This window comes from Crassostrea angulata, chromosome 2 (genome assembly GCF_025612915.1).
Source record: "Crassostrea angulata isolate pt1a10 chromosome 2, ASM2561291v2, whole genome shotgun sequence".
In the NCBI taxonomy this organism is placed as follows: domain Eukaryota; kingdom Metazoa; phylum Mollusca; class Bivalvia; order Ostreida; family Ostreidae; genus Magallana; species Magallana angulata.
Window position 1 is genome coordinate 81,100,848 of NC_069112.1, and position 9,362 is coordinate 81,110,209.

Here is a 9,362-nt window from a genome sequence, read left to right on the forward strand (position 1 = left end):
CGGAAACTAAATTTGAATCGTGTGAATAGCTGTGTAAATTATTATGGAAATATCAATCAGTTTCAGAACATTTCCGCTAGGTTTCAGTATGCTGAAACTTTAAGTTAAGATTCCAAATGGTTTACGCATTGCTGAAACTATTACTAAAATTGATTTGAGTTTAATAGTGATATCATTTATTTTCAACAGGTTTAAGTTTAATTCTAGCCTATTGATAATGAATCCGTACATACTAAAATGTATAGTAAGGTTTCAGCGTGACTGAAACTATATGTATACATGTAACTATCTTCAAATGTGGCAAATAAGGCGATTAAGAACCTTACTAAGTAATTAATTGAATTTGAAAAGAAAAACTGATATCTGATCTTGTTTAATGCATATTATGAAATCATTAATCTTAGGTACTCGGGCACGTGTATACATGTGTATACATTCTTTATCCAGGTGACCTCCTCTGTGATTTTCCTGTATATTCTGTGTGGATTGCAGGGTTTTTTCTGTCAGGAGTGAACAAAAGACTGTTACATAACATATACACAGTACGAAGCGTGAGTTTATAACTGGAGCCCGGCAGGAATTTTTTTTCAATTTGTGTGTACCTGAGTTAGTAAAACTGATAAGTAAATTATAATTATTTAGTAAAATAAATTAATATACCTATTTTGTAAGACTCCTTCTTAAATCATTTAGTTATCATTTGAATGAACCTTGCGGTACAGTAACTAATTAAGCAAACAAATTAAGGTAAAGTCGTTGTAAATTTTAACAAATCGTACCAAATATTCGTACAACCTGAAGTTTAGAGCTAATTCATTTCTTTTTTAATACCACGCCAACATGGTACACAGGAATTTTTTTTTTAAATTCTACAGTTGATAATAACAAGTAAAACCCACTTGGAGTTTGAGTCTAATATAATAATTGTTTAATTATTTACATGCATTTCAGACTTTACTGCATGTATGACTGTATCATGATTCACTGGCGTCGGAAGCAAATTGAAAGTGGGGGGGGGGGGGGCTAGACTAATCCTCAGAAATATTGAGGAAAAACCCTAAAAAAAACTTATTTCTCTACACAAATTTTTTTTCCCCAAAATCATGAAATTCATAATCCGTGTCGGCGGGGGGGGGGGGGGGGGGGGGGGGGCTAGTATGCCTATTACTCTAACTTCTCAATCTTTCAAGGTAAATTTAGGAACAATTACATTTCCGTGGAGAAAAAGTGGGGGGGGGGGGCTATATGCCTATTGGTTAAGTCTAACTTTGCACTAAGCCCCCCCCCCCCCCCCCCCCCGGTTCGACGCCTATGTGATTCGTGCATTTCTATACTTTGTATTTACTTTCTGTACTGTAAACACAGATATTGATACATGTTTATGAAACATGCACATGCTTCTGTTATAAGATATAATAAGCATTATTTATAATTTTACTGACGTTATACGTTATATTACAAAATCAGTTTAAAATCCAGCTCTAGCCATGTGGTGCACGTGATTTTAATCCCATTTTTTAAATTTGATTATACATTCGTATACATTTGATGTAGAAAGTATACCAAATAATCAAAATTATATTTTGTTTATATATCAGTCCGACGTGTACGTCTTACTTCCCGGCTTGTTTAACGCGTTTGTATTTTAATTTTATAAGTATTCTTAACGTACTGTTCATCGCATGACCAATCAGTGCACATGTGTAACTGTAAAATAATTGCCATCAATTCATCGTAGTTGTAAATTCACCGTACGGGTGAACGCTGTTAACTGGACCCCGTTAATTGATCGGCATCTAATTATATTTGTGATTTCTGTGTGTTCATGCAGAACCTGCTCTGTGATGAACATAATATTTTCACACCTCTATATTTTGAATAAGAATATGACCGTGCTTAGAATCGCGGTGAAAATTGGACAAGTCAAGACTAACTTGTCAGTAAACTATATATGGCTCTATCATATTTAGTTTGGCAAAATCATCATGCAGTACATGTAAATAAAATATAGTTAAGGACAAAATCTGATACATATGTCTCATTAAAACTTGTTTAATTTCATTAGACATTTGTAAACAAACGGTCGGCCATTTTTTTTTTGTTAATCACGTGTTACAAATACAATGGTAACAAACACACGCCAATACTTTGTCGTATTTAACCAGGAAATACTGACTCCGACAGTTCTTATTTAAAATAAATATACATGTAAAAAGTATACTATTCGGTAAAAAATGATAATTTTGATTAAACATTATTCATTTTAAACAATCCCAAGATGCACTGTTCCAAGATTTAGCGGGTTCTGATTGGTCAGTATTGGCGCACTTTATGATTCCGAGCGAAGGTTAAAATGGACAAGAAGGTGCTGTTGTAAAATGGAGAATTGAGAAGCATTAATAGCTTCTACAACAAGGAGATAATGCAGGAACGAAGAACTTATGTCAAGGTAACTTAATTCACAATATAGATACTCCCAATAACATTTTCAAGGCTCTAATTTATCTGTCATTTGTAAACGAGATCTCGCGCCATCAAATCAAGATGGCGTCATTTTTTCAAACTTGGTTCGGCGTTTTAATTTTTATTACCGTATCTCTTTTTATACGTTTTGACCAAGTTAACCATTAACCAACTTTATATGCATGATAATCAAGATTATCCAGGGTATACACATATATAATTATATAAACGTCCCTAATATATGAATGCTTGGTTGGTGAACAAGACGAACAATGAATCTTTCGCACATTATACAATTTACAAACTCTAAATGTAACGAAAAAAAATTATTAATTAAATCCGGAAAATGAAATCTTTCACGTTTTTCTTTTTCAGCATTGACAGCATACAAAGTCAATGTTTCCGGTGATTAGTTGCATCCTCTGTTCGGTGATTCGGGTGAATGTTTTGACCAGCTGGCCGATGTGAACGCAAGGTATTGCTTTGAAATTGATTATTTTCACCATTAACTTATACATGTGTTGGATGTTTATAATTTACTGTAGTAATTTTTGGGAAATCCAGGTCTAAGTTCTTGAAAAGGAGGTTAATTGGGGGGGGGGGGGGGGGGGAGGTGAAACACACTTATTGTTGATAAGTTTTTCCATTGTTCAACAAACAATAATTGAATCAAAATGAAAATAACATAGCTTCAAATATAAAATAAAACATTTTAGATCAGATACTACTGTAGTCATTATATGACATAGTTTAAACAGCAACTGGCAACTGCATAGTAGCTTCTGTATTCAGAATGCTTTTATTACATGTTAGGCTGAATGACTTATGTTTATTGTTTAAAAATCTAAATGAAACTTTATTATTCATGTTTAAGATAAATAGAACAGACATAAAGTACAGCCCAGTGAAAGGAACAAGTTCATCGCAAGAAGAAGAATTTTAATGCTACCACTGTCCAGAACTACTAAGTCTGCTGTAGCCATGATGTGATCATATGAGTGCTTCACCGGTCTGGACAATGCTCGAAAGTCCCCCAAAAAGGCCTATTTCCATAAACAACGACTCGGGTTACATCAAGAACAGCCAAGGACACTCCTTATTGATTCGAATGGACACATCTCTACGACCCGACTAAACCTCTGCAGAACAAGACTTTTTAACTGTAAAGTATTCTCATTTCAAAAAACCTATAAACTATAAAAGTACTTTTTTTATATGATCAAATACCAGTATATTACAATGTCTGTCTGTAAGCTAGAATCTTAGAAAATCACATGGTTTTGACTTACTAAATGATTGATTAGACCTTGTAGATATTAACTTTCATTTTCTTAAATAATTTGTTATATTTGCAAATATTGCATAAAATATTAGACTCCATGTAACATATATCCTCACACCTCCAAGTTGATAAGTGTTAACTACTTTTTTTTCCATTTTCTTTGTTTAAACATTTATTGATAACTTAGTTTTTATTTGCAGCAATATATGAAAAATTAAGAAACCAATCTTAAATGTAAAAACACTGCATTAGGAGATGAATGCATGGGTCATAGAAATGATAACATACACCAAACAATATTCAATTATGTCGTATATGAAAATATATAAAGACAACATATACCCTATGTATTACAATTTTTATGTAACAAAATTACTTGGATGGAAAGTTGTTTCCATGTGGGTTTTATTTTAATCTGTGTTATGTAACTAATATATAATTGGAATTAGCTTTTATATCATAAGTAAAATGCTGGTATTGATGATAATTGTAAGGTGAATGATCTGTGTGATACTTTGTATTTTATACATTCATGCTACAAAAAGCAAGTACATGTACATGTAGTAATACCTGTCATATATAAACAATGTATATTTTACTTCATGTCTGGGATTTAAAAATATTAATGTAGGTAAAGGAGTGAAATGTAGGAAGGTAAACCGTGTGTAAAGAAGATTATTCATCAGGAATGAAGTGTGTTGCAATCAGCGTAATTAATTAAATGTGTACATCATATTTTTTGCACATGATTTGACAGACTGCTCCACTGTTAGCTTTTATTGGCCAACAAATTTTTCATATCTCCCTCTGGGTCATCTATTAAATACTGACAGGCTTATGATATTAAAATCTGATCAGTTGGTACATCATGGGATGAAATGAAAAGTTCACTTTGGACTTAATGGATTATCAAAAAAAAAAATGATATCAAATCCTGTTCTATTGCAAAACATTAGATTATATTACTAACAAAGAAAAGGTTTATCCCAAGTTGTAAGTGGGTCACTTTGACCTCATTTTGGAATTTATTGACATATTCAAATCAAATCTGGGTCATACCTCTATAGCCAACTACTATCTTGTAGTGTATTTTTTTTTTTTTTTAAAGATGGATACTTTAGACTTTTCAAAAATATTTTATGGTGTACATATTCATTGTAGTTCAAAACAAATTGAGACAAGTTTATCATGTTCATGTAACAGTGAAGTTTTCTTTGTTTATTCATGTACGTGCAGTTATTTTGTAAATTGCATTCGTATTTTTCAAAAAGTAAGATCTTTGTTGCATTTTTAAAGGGAGATTTGATAGGCATTTAATCGAGATGAAAAAAAATACAAATGTAAAGATTTCTATGGGAGTTTTTTTTCTTGTGCAATTTTATCATTTTTTAAATAAAAGTCCCTAATAAGGGAATTGCCATATGGATGTTTCTCCATTATTGTATCTTGGCTGTATTTTATTCATTATTGGAAACAATTTCAGATTTTTGAACAAAATAAATTTGGAACTGTTTGAAATTGTTTTGTTTTTACATAAAGTAGAAACCTTGCTCAGCTAATATAAAAAGTTTCAGTTGCGGAAACCCTTTGTAAACAATATGTTTCCCAATAGTATATGGAGGTTGAAACTATGCAGAAACTTCAAGTTTCAGTAAGTTTCCGTCGCGGAAACCATTTGTAAACAATATGTATCCCAAACGTATATGGAGATTGAAACTATGCAGAAACTTTAAGTTTCAGTAAGTTTCCGTTGCGGAAACCATTTGGATTCATGGACAGCCTAAGTTTCAGCACTGCGGAAACTTAATGAAACTTGAAGTTTCCGTGCTGAAACCTGTCGGAAACTTAAAGTAACCTTAAGTTTCCGCAGAGTTTCCAAAGGGTTTCTGCAGCGCTGAAACCAGATATTTCATCCAGTGTTGTTACGTCAAAGTCTCAACTGACGTCATGGTAAGGGGTTGATCGATCCGACGTGGATAACGTCAGTTTTAAAGACGCGGTCTAATGATTAAAATACTTCTAAACATTATTCTGAGAATTCATTTCACTAAAAATATTTTTTATGATTTATGTATTGTTTTTTAATCAAAACTTTACATGATAACCTGTATATTTGAACATTGTACTTTGCATACAGTATGCATTTTACGACAGTAATGAAATACACTGCGCAGAGGGCGCAAAAATTGAAACCCGCGACCAACCTTAAGAACATGTAAAATAGAATTGTATTAAAATAAATTTGGTCAGACATCTAATCACCCCACACCAGGTTGTTGAATATAGAATGGTTATACTATCGTCACGTCGCAGATTTGCAACGTCATGACGTCAGGTATCTTTTAGAACTTGGCAATTTGGACAGTAAAACGTTAATTTCAGCCATACTTAGACAAAATAGATTCATTTTTTTTCAAGTTTACAGTATACAAAATAATTCTTTTATTTCAACAATTCAAAAATTTCATGAGCAAAAGTCGGTGAAACTGAAGTTGCTATATGTATCCAGAACTAACGAAAGAATCAAAACAACACCGACTTCCGTCAGCCAACAACATCGGCCTTTACAAGTCAACAATTATTTGTTGAGATTATCTTTTTTTTAACATTTACACAATTTAGATTTAACAATTTTAGAGATTCACAATCAACAGTCATTAAACCATGTTATACACTGATTCTGTTTTTTTGTAAAAATACAATGTAATCTAATGGGATTTTTGGTAAATCACACATTACGTTTTTCTTTAATTCCAGATCGTCACTTGGCTTTTTCCGTTGAGAAAAACAGAAATTTAACTCTTTTAATGATTGTCCAACTGCTTACAGAATGCTTTGGAACTTATGGAACAAGTCTTGATGGATAGAACTTCCCATTGCGGGGTAACCAAGAACGCAGGTCGACTTATTAACGTCCTTGCGGAAAATAACGGAAAGTTACGAAGGACGAGTTCGTTATGCATCGCTGGCAGATACCTTGGATCGGACATCTTTGGTTAACAGAGAAAGCTGATAAATAAAATGTACCAATTTGACGCGATTTAAGTTTTGATGGACAGAACTTAAGAGAACGATGTGTGCAATCAACTTCTCGGGCCTTCCTGCAGAGTTTTTCCGAGTATGCCAGAAAGGCACAAGAAATGCGATTGCAGGGTGTGGAAAAATGCGAGTTGACTAACTACAGTACAACTCATTTAGTACGAACACGGATATAGCGTAATCTCAGATAAAGCGAATTTTTTTTTGAATCCCCGGTTCAATTCTTCACAAATCTATATAATCAATATAAAACGGTTATAACAAATCCGGATATAACAAATTTACGGATATAATAAACTGATTTTTAATCCCTAATAGGTGAAGATTGACGAAATTTAACACTTTTATAACGAATTTGTTTTTTTATTCTAGGCCTCGATTAGCAAAAATTGTAGTCGAGTGGTAGAAAACATGTAATTAGTGAATTCACTCTAGTTTTTATTACGATATCATTATACGGATAAAACAAATTACGGATAATATATAGGCCGAAATTGTAGGGCGAGTAACATGTGATCAACCGGGCACATACTTTGGAAGACAACTTTAATTGGTTGAACACACTGTGTACACGTTTAACACAATCTACATTTTTATACCACGAGGGATTGGTAGTAAATCTTATATAATATTTTGTGAACCATGAACAAATTTAGTAAACGTCTACATGATCGAATAAACGATGTATGGTTAAATCAGGGAAACTAGATTCGGGGTAAGGGGATGAGTTGACAATCTTTTATCTAAAATTTTGATCTAAATTTCTGATTTGGGACAATGATAACAATTATGTTGTGAAATTCGACCTTAAAAGTTTAGAAAAGAAATACGACGCACTATACACCCACGACCTGGTTTGAAATTTCTTACAGCCAGCAAAGAATTTAGACCAGGTACATGTGCATATATAGTATTTTTAAATATTTGTTATGTGTTTTTGAACATGAATAAGAAAAGAAATGCATTTGGCAAGAAGCATTATACAATTTAATCTATATGTTTTACAGTCATTCCTCCAAGCGGTAATGAGCCAAACAAATATGAAATTCCTACCTGTGCTCAAGATATGGGGTTTGACAGACAGACAGACAAATAGTCATACACTGAGCAAAGTGATACAGGTTTATAAAAAATTCCAATGATTTTAACTCTTTTCTTTAATCACCCTACATACCAGGGGCCAATATTAAAGCAAGTTCAAGTTTAAATATGTCTTGAATTGTCCCATGCATTCACACACGTTAAACATACACGCAATGCACACAAAGATCATGACCTAATATGAGGCATTACCATAAGATATTAAAAACTTCATTCATAACATTTTTTCTATTCATTTTAGTTTCTCTCTGAATATATATTGAGTTTATACATATAGCTATACAAACCTGCTTTTGTATCAATCGTTCTAACAGCAATGTACCGGTAAACACACATATATACTAGTAAACATGTACTTGTAATTTAAGGCTGTTAAATAAATTGGAACGTTAAACCTAAATATGTGTATATTTTCCATCACGTCCTACAGTTCGTATAGTAGCAGTTCTACATATTGGTTTCCTAAATTCAGTACGCCAAGAACATCTATTAATAGTAACATATACATTCCATTGAACAATGTAGTATGAAAAACATGCACTGCATGTGCAGTGTCTATATACCTCTTATACTAGACAAGTTTATAAGAAAACATGACCATTGATCAGTAATTTAGTAAAGTGAGTAAATCATTTATTATAGTGACATGTATATCTTTTACATTTTTTTTAAAAACTGACTTTTTCTAACGATTGTATAAATCAAACAACCAATCCATTGGGCCTATAAGTCACTGTAAAAACTATGTAATAATTTTACATGCGCAAGAATTTACATTGTCCTAATTTGAATGCAGAATGTATAAAATTAGCAGTTTGTCTTAGAAAGTTACAAATGAAAGTTCGAAACGTCTTTTTTCATGCCAGTTTCACACTGTAAGATTTTATGGATTCAAACACATCGATCATTCATCTGCATTCGTCACTTTGTTGATTTCACACCGAAAGGGAAGCGACTCATAATTTTGTATTTTTATGAAATTAACATAGTGTGCAGAATTTTACCATCGTTACGTTTGGCAGGAAAGTCGCGCATGTAAATTTTTTTTTTTTTTTTTTTGCAAAGTTGGAACTTGATAAATCCATGCGCACACGGTAAAATACAGAATGGAATGACAGATTTTACCAATTTTTCTCCGGAAGTTTTATTCCGCAAGAGAATTTTGCATCAAACATTCACTTTTGAGGCAATATCAGAAACGTTATATTTTATGTTTAAATCACACATTCATTATAGATATGTTGAAGGTATAATTTATTTTTCAAGAGCATAGTTAGTTTTTTGGTAAATTTTAGGGCGTAATATCCCATCAACTGAATGAAGTTCTTTCAAATTTGGACAGAGGGCTTTCTTGTCTAAACAATTATAATTCATTTTTTTTTTGATGTGGAAAAGCAGAAAAGGGATTACTGAGCCAGAAGAAAACGTACCAGAAGTTCAAATGTTCATTGTTCGGACTAAAGCTAATTGCAATAGG

At 32.5% G+C, this 9,362-nt stretch overlaps 1 protein-coding gene and 1 long non-coding RNA gene across 7 annotated transcripts in view; one reads left to right on the top strand and one right to left on the bottom strand.

Annotated features, from left to right (window-relative positions):
* Positions 1-9,362, bottom strand: part of LOC128171010 (uncharacterized) — a 555,905-nt gene that overhangs the window by 449,132 nt on the left and 97,411 nt on the right. The gene's annotated exons all lie outside the window — the stretch shown is intronic.
* Positions 1,326-5,281, top strand: LOC128171039 (uncharacterized). Its single transcript, XR_008241987.1, has 3 exons — positions 1,326-2,449; positions 2,839-2,938; positions 3,338-5,281. It is a non-coding gene; the product is annotated as an uncharacterized LOC128171039 (long non-coding RNA).